Source organism: Lygodium microphyllum, chromosome 28 (genome assembly GCF_053477565.2).
Source record: "Lygodium microphyllum isolate KBCC chromosome 28, Lygodium_microphyllum_v1.1.10, whole genome shotgun sequence".
In the NCBI taxonomy this organism is placed as follows: domain Eukaryota; kingdom Viridiplantae; phylum Streptophyta; class Polypodiopsida; order Schizaeales; family Lygodiaceae; genus Lygodium; species Lygodium microphyllum.
Window position 1 is genome coordinate 54,060,560 of NC_141162.1, and position 20,539 is coordinate 54,081,098.

Consider the following 20,539-nt stretch of genomic DNA (forward strand, 5'->3'; position numbering starts at 1 on the left):
ATACTGTCTTGCAGAACTATGAAGCGTGGAACAAGTTTTTGGTGTTCCGGATCATGTTTATGACTGCAATGCATTCTCCGCATTATAGGCGGAGAATTGAAATGATGAACATCCTGGAGCAGATTTATAACCCATCACCTTTATATATAGAACGAAGATGGACTGGGTCTTCAGGAATCTACTACATAGCTGCCCACCGGTTCGCTTATCTACAAACCAACCTAAAGAGAATCAAGTGGTTGGAAGATTTGAAAGTCGTGAAGCTGTTCATTTTTGTGGAAGCTCACGTAAATTCGACTTTGCATATTCGAGGTCGGAGGGTTGAATTGAACTCATATGTATATGAGGAAGTAACTCGTGTAATTCCAGCTGATAGGATTAAGGTGTTGGGCCGCCATGGGAAGTATGGATTCCAGCGGAAAGGATATCCTGAACTTCCAATGAGTTATCGATTCCTAAAGATTCATGACCCAAAACCCTACTATTACACAGTTCCTGTAGACAAATGCAATACAACGTTGTTCTCCCCTAACTGAATGTAATGATTGGATTATCATCACATGAGATGTTGTATAAGGCTACGCCCATGTAAATATAAATAAGGACTTCTTTCATCAATACCCGACTGTGCATCAGGGTTGTTACAAAAAGTTAAGTAGCTTCATGACTTATGAGATAGCTGAACTAAAGATAAGCTAAAGTCAACTATCATATAATAATGTTAAGAAAACTTTTACTCAGGCACAACCCCAGGTACAGGGTCCAAATTCGCCCCCTACATCAAGTACTACTGTGATCCAAGAGAAGAAGTTCCTCCTCAAACAGATAAAGCCACCCGAGTTTGATGGGAGAGGCAGATTCGTCCAGTCGGATGCTGAGATTTGGATTGAATCTATGGAGGATTACTTCGAAGCAGCTGGTACTGCTCCCACCAATCAGGCCATGCTCACCAAATTAAAACTCACCGGTGAAGCTAGATTATGGTGGAAACAATGGTGCAGGGATCAAGGGACTTCAGAGGGGTCCGTTACCTGGGAGAAGTTAAAGCAAGCCGTGCAGGGGAGATATTTGCCACCTGCATATCGTACACAGAAAATGAATGAGTTCTATGAGCTAAAACAGTTAGGACTCACCCTTGACGCATACTACTCTAAGTTTGTCTCACTCTTAAAGTATGCGCCACAAATGGACACGACGCAGCAGGTGTCCAAATTTTGCGCGGGCTTAAATCCACCTGTAAATACCCGTCTCGAATCTATGCGACCATCGGATCTTCAGGATGCACTCATTCGAGCGGCACCTATAATTCAGGAAGTGCAAGCTAGACCGAAGGTTAACAAAAATTGGTCTTATAGCGACCCGAACAGAGGGGCATTCAGACCCCAAGTTAAGAGAGTTCAAGGCCACAATCAGGGACAAAGGAAGAAAGCAAGGACAAATAACGTCAATAACTTTGTTCCTACTCACAGTAATGGCCGAAACCTCCGATGTTTCCACTGCAACGAACTCGGTCACTTCAAAAGGCAATGTCCCAAGCTCAGCAAGGGACACCGTCAAGGTGCAGGCCGCGGTCAGGGAGCCGCCACCCGTGGAAGAGGAAGAACTGCCTGCGTTACCAATAGGCAAAGATGTGAAGCAGAAGAAGAGGAAGATCCGACTATGGAAGCGGAATTCGAAAGAGCGACAGTCCATGCCGCTTTACACAAGAAGGGGCCGAATCGCCAGTTCTCGATGATTCAAACACCGTCGGACTATCAAGGTAAAGGTTTCAAAACCTTGATTGATTGTGGCAGTACACATTCCTTTATCTCACCAGCGTGTGCTAAGAGATTAGGAATAGCCACATTAGAAGCACCTACCCTACTTGTGGAATTGGCAAACGGTCGTGAGGTAACTTGTACCAGGCAAACTGCTAAGGAGGAGTTCTATCTGGGAGGAAAGAAAACCTCAGTCAAATTCAGAGTCATGAACTTAGGTATCCATGAGTGTCTACTCGGGATGGATTGGCTTAAGCCTAATGACGCCCACATCCACTGTGGAAAGGGTCAAGTTTCCTTTCGAAACTCTGAAAGAGAGTTTGTTACAACTCAAGGTGAGGCAGGAGTGCCAAGAATCCAGTTAGCCAAAGTATCGCGGATCATAAAAGGAGTTAGAAAAGGATTACCTGTTTACCTGATCAAACTCAACAAATTAGATCAAAGGCAAGAGTTTCATGAGGGACCCTCTTGGCTAAAGGAGTACGCTGACGTATTCCCTGAGGAATTAACTGAACTTCCCCCTCCAAGAGAAGTTGATCATGAAATAAGGCTAATGCCTGGAGCTACGCCAATTGCAAAGAGACCTTATAGAATGTCCATTCCGGAAGCTATTGAGTTGAAGGAACAACTCAAGCAACTGTTAGATCAGGGTTACATCCGGCCTAGCAACTCTCCATGGGGAGCTCCAGTTCTATTCCAGAAAAAGAAGATGGGACACTTCGACTATGTATTGATTACCGGGGGCTGAATCAATCAACAATCAAGAATAAGTATCCTATTCCTAGAATAGATGAGCTTCTTGATCGCCTTCGAGGTGCAAAGATCTTCTCCAAAATTGATCTCAGGTCAGGTTACTATCAAATCAGGATCAAGGATGAAGATATTCCAAAAACGGCCTTCAATACAAGATATGGGCACTTTGAATTTTTGGTTATGTCATTCGGGCTTACAAATGCACCTGCCACCTTCAATAGATTAATGCAGGATATTTTTAGACCATATCTTGATGATTTCGTGCTTGTCTTCTTCGATGACACTTTAGTCTATTCTAAACAGGAAGAAGATCATGAATCTCAACTTCGGATTGTCCTTGAGACAATGAGGTCTCATAAGCTATATGCAAAAATGAAGAAGTGTGCATTTTTCAAACGTCAGATTGAATATCTAGGATTCATAGTATCATCAGAAGGAATATCAGTAGATCCAGCCAAAGTCAGAGATGTGCTTGAATGGCCAATACTAGTATCCGTCAAAGAAATACACAGTTTTCTTGGCTTGACAGGATGGTATAGGGTCTTTATCAAAAACTATGCTTTGATTGCAGCACCCCTTACCGACTTACTAAAGAAGCAGACTTCTATTACATGGTCAACTCCCGAGTAAAATAGCTTCGATCAATTGAAGCAATGTTTGATATCAGCACCTATTCTGAAACTTCCTGACCTCAATAGGGAGTTCGAGGTAATAACTGATGCCAGCATTCTTGCCTTGGGGTGTGTACTTATGCAGGAAGGTCATCCAGTAGCATATTCTTCAAGGAAATTGAAGAGTCATGAAAAGAATTACGCCACGCATGATTTGGAGTTATTAGCTGTCATCCATGCTCTAAAGCTTTGGAGACACTACCTGTTGGGTAACAAGTTTACTCTAGTAACCGATCATAAGAGTCTCAAATGGATTTTTACCCAGAACGAGCTCAACATGAGGCAACGTCGATGGATTGAAGTATTGGAGGAGTATGATTTTGAAATCAAGTATCGACCAGGGAAAGAGAATATAGTTGCCGATGCACTCAGTCGCAAGGCATTCCTAAATTCCCTAATCTTGCAGAATCCATCAATGGCCAGATCTCTGGCTACAAAGGTATCTGTGCCAAGCAACCCTATACTCGAACTAGCTAGAGAGGAAGCAAGCCATGATTCGACCTACCAAACCATGATAAAAGAAATATCTACCAAGGAGCAGAATCTGAAGTCACAAGCTAAGTATCGGGAATTTTCCATTGATAATGGACTTGTCTATTATAGAACAAGGCTATGTATACCAACAAGCCAGTCACTTAAGCAGAAGATATTATGGGAAGCTCATGATTCCCCTTTCGCAGGACATCCTGGCTATGCAAAAACTCTTAATGCAGTTAGGAAGAGCTACCATTGGGAGAGGCTCAAAGGTGACATTCTCAAATATGTCACTGAATGTTTGTCTTGCCAACGTATCAAGGCTGAACATGTCATGATGCCAGGAAAATTGCAACCACTTGATATTCCCCAGATGAAATGGGAATTCATCAGTATGGATTTTGTGGTGGGCTTACCCCAAGTCCAAGGAGGATACAATTCCATTATGGTTGTAGTTGACATGCTTACTAAGGTTGCACACCTGATTCCAGTAAAGACAAACTATAAAGCCTCCGACATTGCAAGAGTGTTTATCAAGGAGATATTCAAGTTACATGGGTTACCTAGAAGGATCATTAGCGATCGAGATTCTCTCTTCACTTCACACTTCTGGAGAGCTATCTTTGAAGCTATTGGAACTCAACTCTGTTTTAGCACTGCCTACCATCCCCAAACAGATGAACAAACAGAGCGAGTAAATCAAATCATTGAGGATATGCTTAGGGCATACTGCTGTCGAGAGCCGAAGAGGTGGATTCAGTACTTGCCGTTAGTAGAATTTGCCTATAATGCTTCTTACCAGCAGAGCATTCAAATGACCCCTTTCCAGGCATTGTATGGTCATGATTGTCGAAGTCCCCTAAACTTTTCTGATCCAACCCTAAGAGTTGAAGCTTCAAGACAAATGTTGGAGGACATGGATGACCAAATAAGGTCAATAAGACAAGACATACAAGCAGCCAAAGATAGACAAAAGGCATATGCGGATTTGAAACGCCAAGAGAGGGTCTTCGGAGAAGGAGACATGGTCTTCATTCGTGTTCACCCTAAAAGGAGTTCTCTATCTCTAGGACAATGCAAGAAGCTAAGTCCAAGGTATTGTGGGCCGTATAGAATCCTCAAATGCCTGGGACCCAATGCTTATAAACTGCAACTTCCGGATAGCCTAAAAGTTCACAATGTATTCCATATTAGTCTCTTAAAAAAATATGTGCCCAACCCTAATCATGTACTCGATGACCAACAAATTGTAATGCCTAGTCAAGGAGTCCTTGAACTAAGACCGGAAAAGATTTTAGATGTTAGGGAGAGACAGTTGAGATCTAGAACCTTGAAAGAATACCTCGTCCAGTGGAAGGATTATCCCGAAGAGGATGCTACCTGGATGGATGAAAGCTCTCTCAACCTTCAATATCCCCAATTTATCTCGAGATGAGGACATCTCCATTCTTCTAAGGGGGAGAGAATGTAATATTCCCACCCGTGAATATTGACTTTCCGCACACGACGTAAACCTTGTGCAAAGGTTATCTCTCGTATTGAAATTATTGGCGGTGTAATGTGTGACCCGCACGCGAGAAATGGGGTTCTCCGCATTGGTAAATTAAACCCGGAAGTTCGAAACCGCAAGTCTTACATAAACACCCTCTTGGGAGGGGCAATTTGAATATTCAAGGCAATTTTTTTTTATTTTTATCCCTTTTTTCCCAGCCGATGCATGACTGGAGAAAAGGGAGTGTGGGGGGGATGGGACATGGGAAAGTCGTGGCCTGCATGGGAGGGGGGAACCCATGCAAGGGGGCCACGTGGTGTAGGCCTTCTCTCCCCCCCCCCCCCCCCCCATGCCTATAAAATCATCCCCTACGTGCTGAGGGGAGAAGGTGGGATACACGTCGCCGTGCTGAAGAGGGGAATGCTAGTCGGAAGGCTGCGTGAGAGAGGTTCGAAGGAGGAGGAGGCTGCCGTGACCACCGTCTGCTGCCGCGACCAGGAACGCCGCCGCCTTGCTGAAAGGCCCAGGCCGCCGCCCATCCTCTTCTTGACCACGACCTCCTTCCCAATCATTGGGACCCCCCGACGTTGCTGCTGTTGCCCAGAAGCTTCTTTAAGAAGCTTCTAAGGATAAGGCCATAGGCCTTGATCCTATGCGGGCTTCTCAGTTCTAAAACCGGGATCGGGAAACTCCTATTCCTACGCGAGGAGAAGGTATCGACCTCCTAGCCGTCTCGAAGAGCAAGAGTAAAGGATAGAGGGAATCTGCGGAGTCCGTAGTCACGTCTACAATGGCTCCCAAGAAGATGCAAGGCGCACCTGCGGGAGGTTCATCTCCTAGCATTCAAGTGGACATCTCCCCGAGCCCACAGACCCAGGTTTTTTTTATGATTTTTGATTCTACGCAAAATTAATGCATTAGGTATAATAACTCTCACGGAATAGAAAGCACATATGCATGTTCAAATTTACCAAGCCGAATTAAAAAGGCAATTGAGGAAAATTTGTCTATTTGATCGATTACTAGAATTAGCTCATGACATGAAATGGAGTTATTTACATTTTCAATATGATGAACGTGAGCTGTCTATCCATCTTACGACCCTAGTATTATGTTGCCTTATCATGCATTTCAAAGTGACGAGCCTAGAACACCTACCGCCTATCATTATAAGGCTGAAGTTATTAAGTGTATTTTTGACTAGACATGGAAAGAATAAGTTTATGTCGCAATTTAGGAAAAATCTTTATTGTAATGGTTCATGGGGGAAAAGTTGTTAACACCCATAGGAGGTTATCCGAAAAGTAATGGCGGTGTATCAAAAATGAATCTATGGATTGGCATGTGGCATGTGCTTGCAAGAAAGAATATACCAACACTAACTCCACAATAACCTCATTTAACTACGTAGTAGTTATGAAAGGGTTGCATGTTGCACTTTCATCGTGCATAAAATTCATTCATCAAGTGTTGCATTTGGAAAAGGTTGCAGGATTTAAACAAAGCATGAGATTCTAAAGTGTAGATAACAAGGTAGTAGACATGATTATTTGAAGTAAGTCCTAGTAGGTCCTAAGAAAGTTGGTATCCAGCTTATCATGTATTTTTACTTTACCAATGAAAGATAGAGTGAGTCGCATGTTTACATGTATTGTGGTAGTCGAAACCATTTTTCTTCTTTAGATCTAGTTTATTGTCTCTAGGGAAGGATTCATCCTTGTCGCGAGACAAGCATAGTGAATTACCCAAAATCACCTAGCCGCAAAGGATTCGTATGGGCGTGGTTCAGTCAATACGATAGATACCCCAAACACTAACTAGGGATTAGCACGTTAAGGATTCGGCCAAGTTTTCCAATTGTTGCTAAGTCGAAACCTTCATGCCCAATAGTCCTAACCACATTCCCAAAATATTGAGTTAATTGGATGCTCATGCAAACAATAATCTAGGGTTCCTACCTTAAGGACCAATCGCTCAAAATGATGAAACTCGAATTGAGTTGGAACCCTAGGACTAAACGTTGTCGATCTAGTGAAATTAGGGATGGGACGGGTAAAAAGACACCCTAAACCCTGCTTCTCGTCTGAAGATAATTCCGTGACCAGAAAATGCCATTCAATAGGTGAAATGATCTCTTGGAATGGAGGCGACACTTGTGCAACTAGTTGCAACGTCGCATAGCCTTGTGGTTTGATCGTAAGAAAGTTTTGCCATTCCTTGGAATGAGGTTGGCAGGTTCTTGCGCAAGTTTAACTTGAAAAGGGATGGGTAGTCATCCTGTTACATCGCCCTCATTAGGGAAAAATTGCCAAGTTAAGGGAAGTTAAGTAATTGCTCGGCGCAAATGATTAGTCAATAAATTAAAGCGACATGGTCGTCGGGATCTACTATTAATAAAACCTAAGGTATTGGTTAAGTTGGGTATGACCCTAACCCAAGGACGATAGGAATCTTGCCAAGTTGCAATTGATTCCGGATCGAATGCGGGATGCATTCGGAGAGAAGGAGTCACTCCTTAACAGTTTGCCAACTAAACGACCACTGGAATTGATTGTGCTTGTAACAGTTTAGAAAGCACTGTTTGCATTGTTTGTTCAAGGAATTAAAGGATGAAAGATATATAAATGCTTCAGGTTGAAGGCCTGAAGGGAGTGGCAGCTCAGTTACCCCCGACTGCCTGCCTGACCCTAACCAAGGGGGTTGTTGACCGCGCCGGGAATGTGGACCGAACCCGCCGCGAGAGGTCTTTCCGTTGAGCTCTACTTGGAGCAGGAGGACGCTTGGGTGCCAAGGGGGGCTCTGGCCGTAAATCCCTCGCCTTCCGGGTCCTGCACAAGAGGCTAACGTGACTCGGGATTGGATCCCGAGGCCCGCATACTAGTCTACGGGCAGAAGCTTGGTATAGTGATCCCTGGTGGATTACTGGATAGCCTTCGGGCGGATTTATGAACAAGCCTACGGGCGGGATCCTCTGTATTTCAAAGACAAAATGATGATATGATAATAAAGAAGTTGTTTGATATTGTTTTTTTTTATGTCACGTGATAAGATTACGTGAAGGAACCAGTGCTTAACAGGGCTAATCAAAGAAGCTGTTTGTTATATGTCAAATTAATGTGTTAGGTAATTACATAACTAAAACAAACCGAGGAAAGTGCGGAGGATGGACCATGGGTCCGTCCTATGGATGGGTGGTCCCGGTTAGCCGGGAACTTTTCTCAAAATCACTCGACGAATAGCGGGATGATCATCATCATCAAAGCTAATAATGAAAACGATGACCTAGAGTTACATCCTACCCGATTTACGCTGTTTTAGGGGAACAGAATGGGACTATGCTTTATGGCAGAGAGGTTGAGCCTTGCATCCCTCTCGTTTCCCACTCCCCTTGAACCAAGTGCAGCGTGAATCCGCTTCGGACCTGGTGTTCCTGCGTAAAGTAGTTCGCTCGGGTCCGACGCTAGTTGCTGTTAGCTAATGACCAAACAGGGAAACCCTAATTCCGGTCGATCCTAAGTGGGAAACGGCCAGGATACTTCCGCTACGTGGTAGACGCGGGAAGACCTAGATTGCAAAACCTGTAACATTCGAAGGGAGTGTCGGGCGGAGTTTTCTAGACATTCTTCCCGATGGACTACTAAGACGTGTCCTAGATGATTCTAGTGGACACGTTACAAGAGGGCAGTATATGCTGCGAAAGAGGGCTTTAGCCCATGGCGACCCTGTTTTTTTGATTTGAGGCCATTTTGGGGCCTGTTTTGGAGGCGGAAGTTTTCTGCACGCACTCAGGAAAAGGCCCAGTTTTATGCTGTGCGACCACTGTTCTACAGGTCGGTGAAAAGTTACTGTAGAAATTGCATCGTATGCTTGTGTGCAGAGACATTGGGAGTTAGAGAAGCATCCTTGTTGCCTGTTGATGCAAAATCATCACTAGGAAGTGACTGTGTGGTCAAATACCACTTTCGTCAGTTTTGCAGGTTAGCCCTTGTGAGGCTGAAGCTGTGTTCTTTGCAGTGATAGAACTTTTTGCAGTGTTCTGTAATGGCATCTGATTCTCTCTCACAGATTGTCACTGAAAAGCTTGACAAGAACAACTTCCAAGCATGGAAGTTTAGAATGACGAATTTCCTTATGGGAAAAGGATATTGAGAATTTGTTGCAGGAAATGAAGAAGAACCAGTTCTTCCTGATGTTCCCAATCAATAGCAAATGCAGGCATTTAAAGCATGGTATGAGAGAGCCAGGAAAGTTATGTACTGGCTCTCTATCAGTATTTCAGACTCTATGATTGTGCATATTCAGGATGCAAGTACGCCAAAGGAGGCATGGGATTTTTTGTCAAAAATGTATAGCACAAATACTCAAGCCAGGAAAATGCAGCTCAAGCAAGAGTTGCATAATGTCCAAAGAGAAAATATGAGCATCAATAACTACCACATGAAGGTGAAGACGATTGCAGATGCACTTGCTTCCATTAGGTCGCCAGTGGAAGATGATGATTTAGTTTCTGTGACCTTGAATGGTCTAGGAAAGGATTATGCACAGTTTTGAACATCCATTTCCGTCCGTGAAAGATTTCTTGATTTTGAGGAGTTGATTGCTCTTCTAATTTCTGAGGAGCAGAGAAATGGTGGTGCATCTTCTTCAGGAGGAACTTCAAAAGAAGCTGTCTTCTACTCAAATGCTGGAAGAGGTAGAGGTAGAGGTAGAGGAGGCCGATCTGGAGGCCGTGGTAGAAATCAGAATATGCAGCAAACTCAAGAAAACTAGTCCTATGGAGGAGGACGTGGTAACTCTAGAGGCAGGGGGAGCCAAAGAGGTTGTGGTGGATGGCAAAGAGGGCAAAATGCAAACATCAATGTTGAATGCTACTACTGTGGTAAAATGGGTCATATGGCTAAAGACTGCTATAAAAAGCAGAATGACATCATGAATGGGAAATTGCAACAAGGGAATTATGCATCTTCTAGTAGACAGGGTGATGACAGAAATGAGCATTTGTTTATGGTGCAGCACATGAACAATTCTGTGACAAGTGCAGAAGAAAGCAACGATGTGTGGTATATTGACTAAGGTGCATCAAACCACATGACAGGTCATGCAGAATGGATGGAGAATGCAAGGAAAATGGGAAAACCAAGATTTGTGGAGACTGGTGATGATACTGCACATCCTATTGCGCAGATTGGAAAAATTCATTTGTCTATGTAGGATGGGAAAAAGAAATACCTGTTCGATGTATTTCATGTCCTGAATATCACCAAGAATCTGGTTTCTGTTGGTCAAATGGTTGAGCAGGGCTTGCAGGTCAGATTTAATCCTCATGGATGCTTTGTTGAGGATATGAAAAATAAAGGTCACTTAATAACAAAAGGAAAGAAGAAGGGCAGAATGTTTACGTTAGATGCAGACATGCCCGAATTGAGTGCAGCAATGTTTGCACATGGGACCGGTGTAGTTGCAGATATTGATATCTGGCATAAACTCATTGGTCATGTTAATGTACAATGACTTAAATTAATGCAAGCGCAAAATATTGTTGCAGGATTGCCTAAATTCAAGGTTGCAGAAATGCATAAGGTATGTGAAGCCTGTCAATTTGGAAAATAGGCAAGGAAACCATTTCCTAGACATGTTCAAGAGAGTGAGAAGCCATTGGAATTAATCCACTCTGATATGTGGACTACTAAAGCTTCATCTCTTGGAGGCTGTCATTATTTTGTCACTTTTATTGATGACTATAGCAGAAAAGTTTGGGTGTATTTTATGAAAAAGAAAAGTGAAGTTTTTGGGCATTTCAAAACTCTTAAAGCTATGGTTGAAAAAGAAACAGGCCTGCAAATAAAATGCCTAAGGTCAGATGGAGGGGGAGAGTACCTCTCAAATGAGTTTGCAAGGTTCATGCAGGAGCATGGCATAAAGCAGTAATATTCATGCAGTCATACCCCACAACAAAATGGAATTGCATAAAGGAAAAACAGGCATATTGGAGAGGTATCTCGTGCCATGCTCAACGAAAAAGACTTGCCAGATTTTTATTGGGCTGAAGTGGTTGCTACAACAGTCTATATAATGAACAGGACTCCCACTGCAGCAATACATGGGATGACTCCAGAGGAGAGGTATACTGGTAGGAAACCAGATATTTCTCATTTGAAAATTTTTGGTTGCATTGCCTATATACATGTGCCAGATGAGTTGAGATCCAAGTTGGATCCAAAAGCTGAGAAGTGCATCTTTATTGGTTACTCTCTACAGCAGAAAGGGTATAGATGCTATAACCCTTCTACTCGTAAGTTTACAGTGAGCAGAGATGTTGTTTTTGATGAGATGAGTAGCTAGTATAAACCAGTAAATGTGATTGATGATGTAGATGCACAAAATGGTAATGCTGCACAGAATCACAGCAGCAGTCACAAAATATTAGTGGACCTGGAGTGTCCTCTAGCAGTGGTTCACATTCTTCACCATGGACAGGCAGATTGAGATCAGGAGAATCTTCTCAAAGCAATGCAGATAGTGGTATGCAAGTTTCACGAAAAGGAAAAGAGAAGGTAGATCAGCCCATGTTTGATGTGAATGCAGGTCACTCTTATGTGGATGGTGAATCCAGTGGCTCAGAACAGAGCATTGATGATGAGTTGGGTATCCCCTCTATTATTACACCTGGAGTAAGGAAGACCAGGGATGTTTTGAGAGCACCTGGAAGTGAGCCTACTTTGCGTAGGTCTACCAGAGCTAGGTATCCTGTGGATAGGCTGAAATATGATGGATTTATAGCCATCCACTATGCATATATGGTCAAAGTGATACAGGAACCAGAACCCACTTCTTTTGAGCAAGCCATGGGAAAAGAAAAATGGGAGAAAGCCATGGATGAAGAAATGGATGCCTTGGAAGCAAATGCTAAATGGGAGTTGGTACCTTTGCCTAAAGATAAGAATGCAATTGGCTGTCAGTGGGTTTATAAGGTGAAGCACAATGCAGATGGTTCTGTGAATAGATACAAGGCAAGATTAGTAGTCAAGGGGTATGCACAAACATATGGCATTGATTATGAAGAAACATTCAGTCCGGTTGCAAGGATGGCAACCGTAAGAGCAGTCATTGCTATGGCTGCATCAAAGGGATGGTCTTTACATCAGATGGATGTAAAGAATTCCTTCTTGCATGGTGATTTGCAAGAAGAGATCTATATGGAGCAGCCACCAGGTTATGTGCATGCTGTTCATCCTGAGTTTGTTTGCAGGTTGAAGAAAGCCTTGTATGGCTTGAAGCAAGCACCTAGAGCATGGTCTGACAAGATATGACAATATCTTGTCACTATTGGCTTTCAGATTTCCAAGGCAGATTTCTCACTTTATGTGAGAAAAACAGAGAAAGGTATTATGCTGCTTGTCATTTATGTTGATGATTTAATTATGACAGGTGACAGTGATGAAGATATCCTTCATGTGAAAATGCTATTGAAGCAAAAGTTTGAGATGAAGGATTTGGGAGAGCTGTGTTATTTCTTGGGCATTGAGGTGATTAGATCACCAAGTGGGATATAGCTCTTGCAGAGGCAGTATGGATTGGACATGCTGTCCAAATATGGGATGACAGGCTGTAAGCCTATTTTAATTCCTTTGGAGCAGAATGTGAAGCTGAGCGCAGATGCAGGTGAGCTTCTGGAAGACCCTACTATGTGCAGATGCATAGTAGGAAGTTTGATTTATATGACTATTACCAGGCCACATTTGAGCTATGTTGTTGGATTGGTAAGTCAGTTTATGCAGGCTCCAAGGAAATCGCATTTGGATGCGGCTAGATGCATACTCAAGTATGTGAAGTCCACATTGCAGTATGGACTATTTTATGAGACTCGGGTTCAGATACAGTTGCATGGATACACTGATGCTGATTGGGCTGGTAGTATTTCTGATAGACGATCTACCAGTGGGTATGTGTTCTCTTTTGGGAGTGCTGCAATCACTTGGATCAGCAAGAAACAGCCTACAGTTGCCTTGTCGAGCATAGAGGCTGAGTACAGGGGTGCAACAATGGCTGCATGTGAGGTAGCTTGGTTGCACAAGCTACTTTATGATATGCATCAGTCTACAGATGGGCCAATTGTCATTTATTGTGACAACATGAGTAGTATACACTTGGCAAATAACCCAGTCTATCATGCTAGAACAAAGCACATTGAGGTGCATTATCATTATGTGCGGGAGAGGGTTTTACTAGGTCTTATTGATCTAGTTTATGTCAGCACAGAGGATAAGGTAGCTGACATATTCACGAAGGCATTGGGCATAGAGAAGCTGCGCAAGTTCAGAGACCTGCTTGATGTGTAGGAATTGGGGTTGAGCTCGAGGGGGAGTGTTGAGAGATCGAGCTCCACTCGCGATATGCCAGGGTGACCATTGTGCATTTATGTCACCGACTTGTCATTGCAGATGTGGTTGGTACACCGCCCATGAATAATAACTACATGACAGATATCCTTATCTACTCTAGTTCGTGGCTCAGTTAGTATGCCACCTTAGTTATTTGAGTTTGGTTTGAGACCCATATATAGGGTTCTTCTATTTCTTTGTATATGAGTTCTTTTTGGCTTACACAACTAAGAAGAGGAAAACTGTTTTCAGCCTCCACCTCTGTGTGTATTCCCCCATTGTGCAAGAAAGAAAGCTACAAGTGAGACTCCTTCCTTGTCTCCCACAATCTTGACACCAACTTGGCAATGTTAAAGAGACTTGTATCTTTCAAATGACCAGCAATACTGTCCCAAATCAAAGTAAAAAAAGTAAAATTGTAGGTTACTATAATTAGCAGAAAATGCACTAAAACCACTGCGAAAACTGGCTGAAATGGTGGATTTCACCAAGAGAAGCATCTGTCCACCAAATATGACTAAGATAACATCAAAGTAAGCATTACCCTCATAGAAGTGCTCAAAATCTGTAGATGTCAGCTTGCTGTAATAAATGACAGCAATATGTAAAACTTTTCCAAAATGAAGCAATCAGTGATACATATGTCACTGCAACTGCCAGGTAGCAAGATACAACCAATAATGAGTTTCTAAGGGCAAGAAGGTACCAAGAACTATCAAACCAATAATCTATCAAGCAAGAGACATCTCATACATCCAGAAGTCATGCATGTAATGGGTCTTGAGGTTAGACAAGAGACCAAGCTTAATCATAACTGATAGAGTAAGAAGCTCAATACATAACCATCCAAGATGCATACAAAACTAACAAACATGTGATAGAGATAGGTGCCTGCTCCAATAGGCATATCAAATCAGCTCATTACAGACAAACTGCAGACATAAAGCTCTCAAGAGAGCAAATGCATTTAACTATCCCACAAGCTCAAGCTCATCTATAAATAAAACTCAATGTACATCCAAATATACCAAGAGGCTCCCACTGGAACTGAAGTCAGATGCAAAGAGAGCAAGCAACGCTCTAATACATCAAATGCATAACATCAAACATGCCAAATCTCAATAGGGTACATCCGGAGCATAGATCCTAGACCCATAAAGCATAAGCCTGAAAGCATTCAAAGAGCATGTAACTGATAACCAAATGTAATGCCTGGTAGATCCAAAATGCTCAAATACATCTGAAGATGAAGCTCCAAGTAACTATCAAGCATGGGCAAACCAAGTGGCATCCATATCTGACCAAAGCATAAATGCAAGAGGCCTAGATGTTAAGCAGTGACAATAGGCATAGACCGGTCCAAGCATGCCAACTGAAGCCAAATGCCAGTGAAGAATAACCAATTCAAAGCTTAATACAAGCTCAAAAGCATTCCGGAACCAAAGACAAGCTCGATGTCGTACCCCGAAGGTTAATACTTCACTGCATATCCCAAAGACATGGCCCGAAACTAATAGGCATAACCAAACATGAGATAATAGGCTTCAGCCCATTGTTGCACGGAAGTGATTTATTATTCAAAAATGAGTATTTTAAGCAATAAAATTATTCCAAAATGATGGCATAACATGTGCCTTGCATCCCCCAAACAATCGGGCATCAATAGGTACCAAACTGGTTAAGTAGAAATGCCCAAACAAGCATAACATTAGATGCCAATGTTAGTTCTGCATAACATGACAGTGGGACTACTGTAAATAGTCCTAGAAATGTACAAATCAGAACCAAAACTGATGCCAATGATCAAGGAGGCTTCAACCAAAGTTAGAGACCATTGCCAAGCCCAAAGAAGCATGACATAGCCATCAATGAGGAGTAGGTGAGCTGCTGTAGTGTGCTGTCCATAACAGCCAAAAAAATGGCATAAAGTTTCTAATCCCTTCTTCTACTCTTGTACATCCACGTGGCTTCAATGGTAGTGGTTGGAGGCTCCGGGGGGTGCCCAAGGAGGCCCACAACAAGCCTCAAGTGCCCAAATGCAAGAGGGAGCAAGATCCAAGCTCCAAGGGTTTGAGCTATGGCTGCCCTGTTTGACTGCAACCTGAGAGCTAAAGAAAAACACTAGAAGAACACTTCAATACCTCTATAGCAATTGGATATCCATCACGGCATTGTTGTGCTGGCTCTCCACCATTTTTACCTTCATCTATAAGGCTTAGGCTTCTTTTGTGGTCTTCTACAATATTGTTAAGTCCAAAGTCTATCCTTGGCATTATCTCTTGACCTTCACATTTCAAGCATGGCCTTGCTCACTGGCTCTCTCTATTCAATATGCACTTCTATCAACTCTTTCAACATGATTCATAGGTCAAGATATTAAAATTAGCTCCTTCATCGATGAGAGCATCGACACTATGCTCTCTTTTTTTCGTGAGTTTGACCCTAAGGTAAGCATGCGGTACTATTTCTTCACTTTCTGAGTCTTGGATTATAAATTCAAGCCTTCTAACACATGCCTTTGAGTCCCCAATTGTACAACCGGATGTGGATTCTCAACTGATATCTTGGGTCATCTATGCAGTGCCGTTCAAGGTGCATCTATTGTCAGGACTATCATGTCTAATGATCTTCATAGTTGTAGCTTGATGTTGTTGCTTTTTTTAAAAATTAGATGCGGTCTGAATGCAACCTATACATGTCTCTATGGTGTGGTCTTTTTGCCCTGTTGGCTAGATTAGCCCATTGAGGTTCTAGGGTCTCTACTTGTCTTTGTTCGAGTATGGGCTTTTCATTGTTGTTTTGCAAGTGAGAATCTATGCTTGTGCAGAGCCATTACTACACTAGGATCTAATTTGGAAGATGTGTCACGGCATGCGTTTTATCTTTGGCACCTGCAGGGCCATTATGCTAAACACCATGCGCGATTTGAAGGTCTGTTCATAGCCAAGTGTTGAACTACTTGCTCTATATTTCAACTCGATGATAGATCTATGGTATGCTTTTGACTCTATACAGTCTCTTTGTTTATTTAGGGCTTCGATGTGTCAAATCAGTATTCTATTCATCTATCTAATTCTCAAAGGTTTGATCCTCAAGAGTCTGATTATCAGAATCAGATGTTTGATATTGGGTTGGTCCAATTGGCCGATCGGACGGTTTGAGTCCGAGTGGTTCAATTATGAGTTGGTCTGATTTTGGTAGTCTGATTTTTGTGCGTTTGATTTTCGTGCATCCCATTCTGGGAGTCTGATTTTGGGAATCAGACATTCGATTATGGGATGTCCAATCTTCGTGTGTCTGATTCTGGGAGTGAGATTCTAGGAATCAAACGTCTAATTTAACAAGAGTTCGATTTTGAGTGTTCAATTTTGGTTTGGTTCGATTTTCGTGCATCCGATTTTGGGATGTCCGATTTTTTAAATCAAATAGGGTATGTCCGATTGGACAGGATGGGTTGGTCCGAGTCCAATTTTGGGAATCGGACTCTGGTAATAGTGTCCAACTCCTGTGGAGGAGTTTCCAAGATGCTAAAGATTAACTCGATTCTAATGATTTTGGTTATCAGGGGTCACACAAACTTCCAGAATGCAAGAATAGACCCTAATGAAGGATTGTATATACCTGGAATAACAAATAAACTCCAAAATACAAATCCGCAAGAAAATGAAACCCTCTTGCCCTATTATGATAGCAAAAAATCCTAATGTTTATTTTCCTTTTTTTCTTTGTCTCTTCCTACCCTAATTCATCCAAATCACAAAGAAAACACATATACTTTTCCAACCTGCTTTTCCAAATCAAAAAACCAAAAATCTACTTGCTAAGGAGATCGAATATCTCTTCAAATAGCAAAATGCTTATAATGAGTAGGTCAGATGCGACAAAGTAGCTCGTTGGTATATTCTTTTTACTCTTCAAAAATCTCTTATGCTTGATGTATGTGATCTTGCAATGTCATAAGCTATATGGGAGTATTTGATGGAAAACTTTCACAAGAAATCTATTATAGAAATACTTTATCTTCATAGTCAGCTCACTGAGTTACAATACAATATCTAAATTTCTATAACAACACATATCAAATCATTCAAAAATATTATCAATTATCTTGTTGCTAGTTTTGATTCCATTCCACAAAAGTATTTGGTAACACAGCTTCTTGACACTATAAAGGATCTTCCTTATGATAATATTATTACCATATTATCTAACAAAGATGGGCTCAATTTTGATTGAGCTTGTATATCTTTGATTGAATAATCACAACGACATGAATGACAACACACAAATAAAAAATAGCTATGATCTCACAAGCAGACACACAATCATAAAAAATCAACCAATCTTTACTTGCTAAAAGGCATCCTTTTCCATGCTTAAATAGGAGTCCTCATGGTGGTAACTTCTCTCATCTCAACTTTTCTAATAGACATTGTTCTTATTGCAATAAAAATGGTCACAGTGATTGTTGCTGGGCAAAAAAATATGATGAAGAATATGGTATTACAAATAAATAACCACATTTATCCAAAAAAAAATCTCCTTCTACTGTACTCTGAAAGGTCCCCAAGAACAAAGAACTCTACAAAAGCTCATAAAGCAAGAAGAGAGGTTTGCACGATATGAGAAAAAAAGACAAATTGGGTACAATCTCCCCCTATGCCTTGTGTGAGCACTTTGCAAGGCATGTATTTATAAACTTATTAATCTCTAAGCTCAAAAATAGCCCAATTTACAATTAGTATGTTTTTAGCTTTTGTATTTGCTTTTGCCCAAATAAAGAGTAAAGCGTTTGGGCGTCCAAAAAGTCGGACTATGCCCAAATACAATGACCAATAATGAAATATTTAAAACCGAGTGCCTATGCGCATACAAAATAATAAATATTTATCAAGTGCTTTAATAAATAAGCGTGTCTAAATAAATATTGATACCACACCATTAGTGATAAGGCGCACCCATCAAAATTGATAATTTCTTCTAGGTGATTTGAATACATGCCATCGTCCAGGTGCTTCCCAATGCCACGGCTGCTTGCTCTACACATCAATTGAAGTAGTCACAATTGTTAGAAAATAAGAAGATAAAATCCACAAAAGTGAATACCTAGCAATCTTCAACTACAAAATAAATAAATAGGTTGGAACTCTGTCCTAACTTTAATTTAATACGAGTGCACTCTAAACTCATAAACATCCATTAATTTAAATACGTATTTTGTGGAATCACTCACATGCACATTAAATTAACATGACGCCCGAAAAGGACAGGTGTCCTCATCAACTTCTCACACAAGGAATCACCTTGTGTATGAGCCCTAGAAAATACATATAATTTTATGGAATGCACTGTAAAAACTCATGGAATCCACCATGGAATATGCATGTACTTTTATGGAATCCACCACAAAAACCTCACGAAATCCATTGTGGAATATGCCTCATGGCATCATACCCCTAGGATGGGATAGCAATTGTTCTCAATTGCTATTAGCTCAATGTGGAGCGAGCACTGAGGGATAATCACCTAGGTCGCGGGCCTGCATCCATTGGGCTTCTTCAACAGCATGTTTTTTAAACTTAATCAAATATCTAGAATATCTACGACCAGTTCTAGTGGTCATAAAGTCAGTGTTTAGAATAGTTTCAGGTTCAAGAATTTCAATTTCTTCTTATAACAAAGGCGGGTTTTCATAGACAAGGTGTACAAGTAATTGGCCTCTAAAAGGTCACAGTAAACTGATATGAAAAGTATTATGGATTTTCCAATGTTGGGGTTTTGAATGCATTGCATTGATCTTGTGAATTATTTTGAAAGGTCCATAAAATCTAGGTGTTAATTTAACAACAAGATGTTTCTAAACAATTTGCAATCTTCTCTTTTCAATGCATAACCAAACATAATCATCAACATTGAAACTCATGGATTTTCTTTTCTTATTAGCTTGTTTAGTGCATGATTGCTGGCCTTTCGCAATCATATCTTTAACTTCAGCAAAAATAGTAGCATGCGTATTGCAGTAGCTTTAACTTTGTTCGACAATGATGTAACATGTGTAGGCAATCTATTTCCATAAATTATTTTAAAATGTGCTTTATGTGTAGCTGTGTGTGGTTTATTATTGTATGCAAATTGAAGTAGATGCAAGTGTGTATCCCATGTTTATAGTTTTGAAATTGTGTATGTATGCAAAATATCTAGAATTATGACGTTACTAGCTTCTATTTGCCCATTGGTTTCAGGATGAAATGTAAATGAGAAATCAATCTTAGTACCTAAATCAACAAACAAAATAGTCCAAAAATTACTGCAACACTACAAGGATAAAGGAGTATGGCAATGGCCATTTCTGATGCAAATTAGCAGCGTCGTACTTAGGTGAAACGAAGTGGGCCGAAACCTGAGCGTAGCATTTTGCGTGAACGAACGAAAGAGGAAGAAAAAGGGAGAGTAAACTGCATCTTGCATTTGAGAGGGAGAGGGAGAGAAAGAGAGAAAGAGGGAGAAGGAGAGCTTCTCAGTGCCATTGTTTCCGTTTGCGAGGAGGAGGAAGTGTAGAGAGGGTGAAGAGGAGTCGCCGTCGCAAAGAGGAGCGCCGAATCCATCCTCGGGCCTTTGCGGTGAGTGCATTGTTTCCTTTTGGTTTGTTTTTATTTTTTCTCCTTTTCTTTTGCTTGTTTTTGTTATGTGTACTGAGAGAGAAAGAGAGAAAATGTGTGAGAGAGAGAGAGAGAGAGAGAGAGAGAGAGAGAGAGAGAGAGAGAGAGAGAGAGAGAGAAGGAACGAGAGAGAGAGAGGGAGGGAGAGAGAAGAATGAATGGATTAAAAAAACAAAGAGAGGGTAAGATCATGTTTTTTAATTTCTTCTTTTCTTGTTTGTAGTAGTAGTAGTAGTAGTAGTAGTAGTAGTAGTAGTAGTAGTAGTAGTAGTAGTAGTAGTAGTAGTAGTAGTAGTAGTAGTAGTAGTAGTAGTAGTAGTAGTAGTAGTAGTAGTAGTAGTAGTAGTAGTAG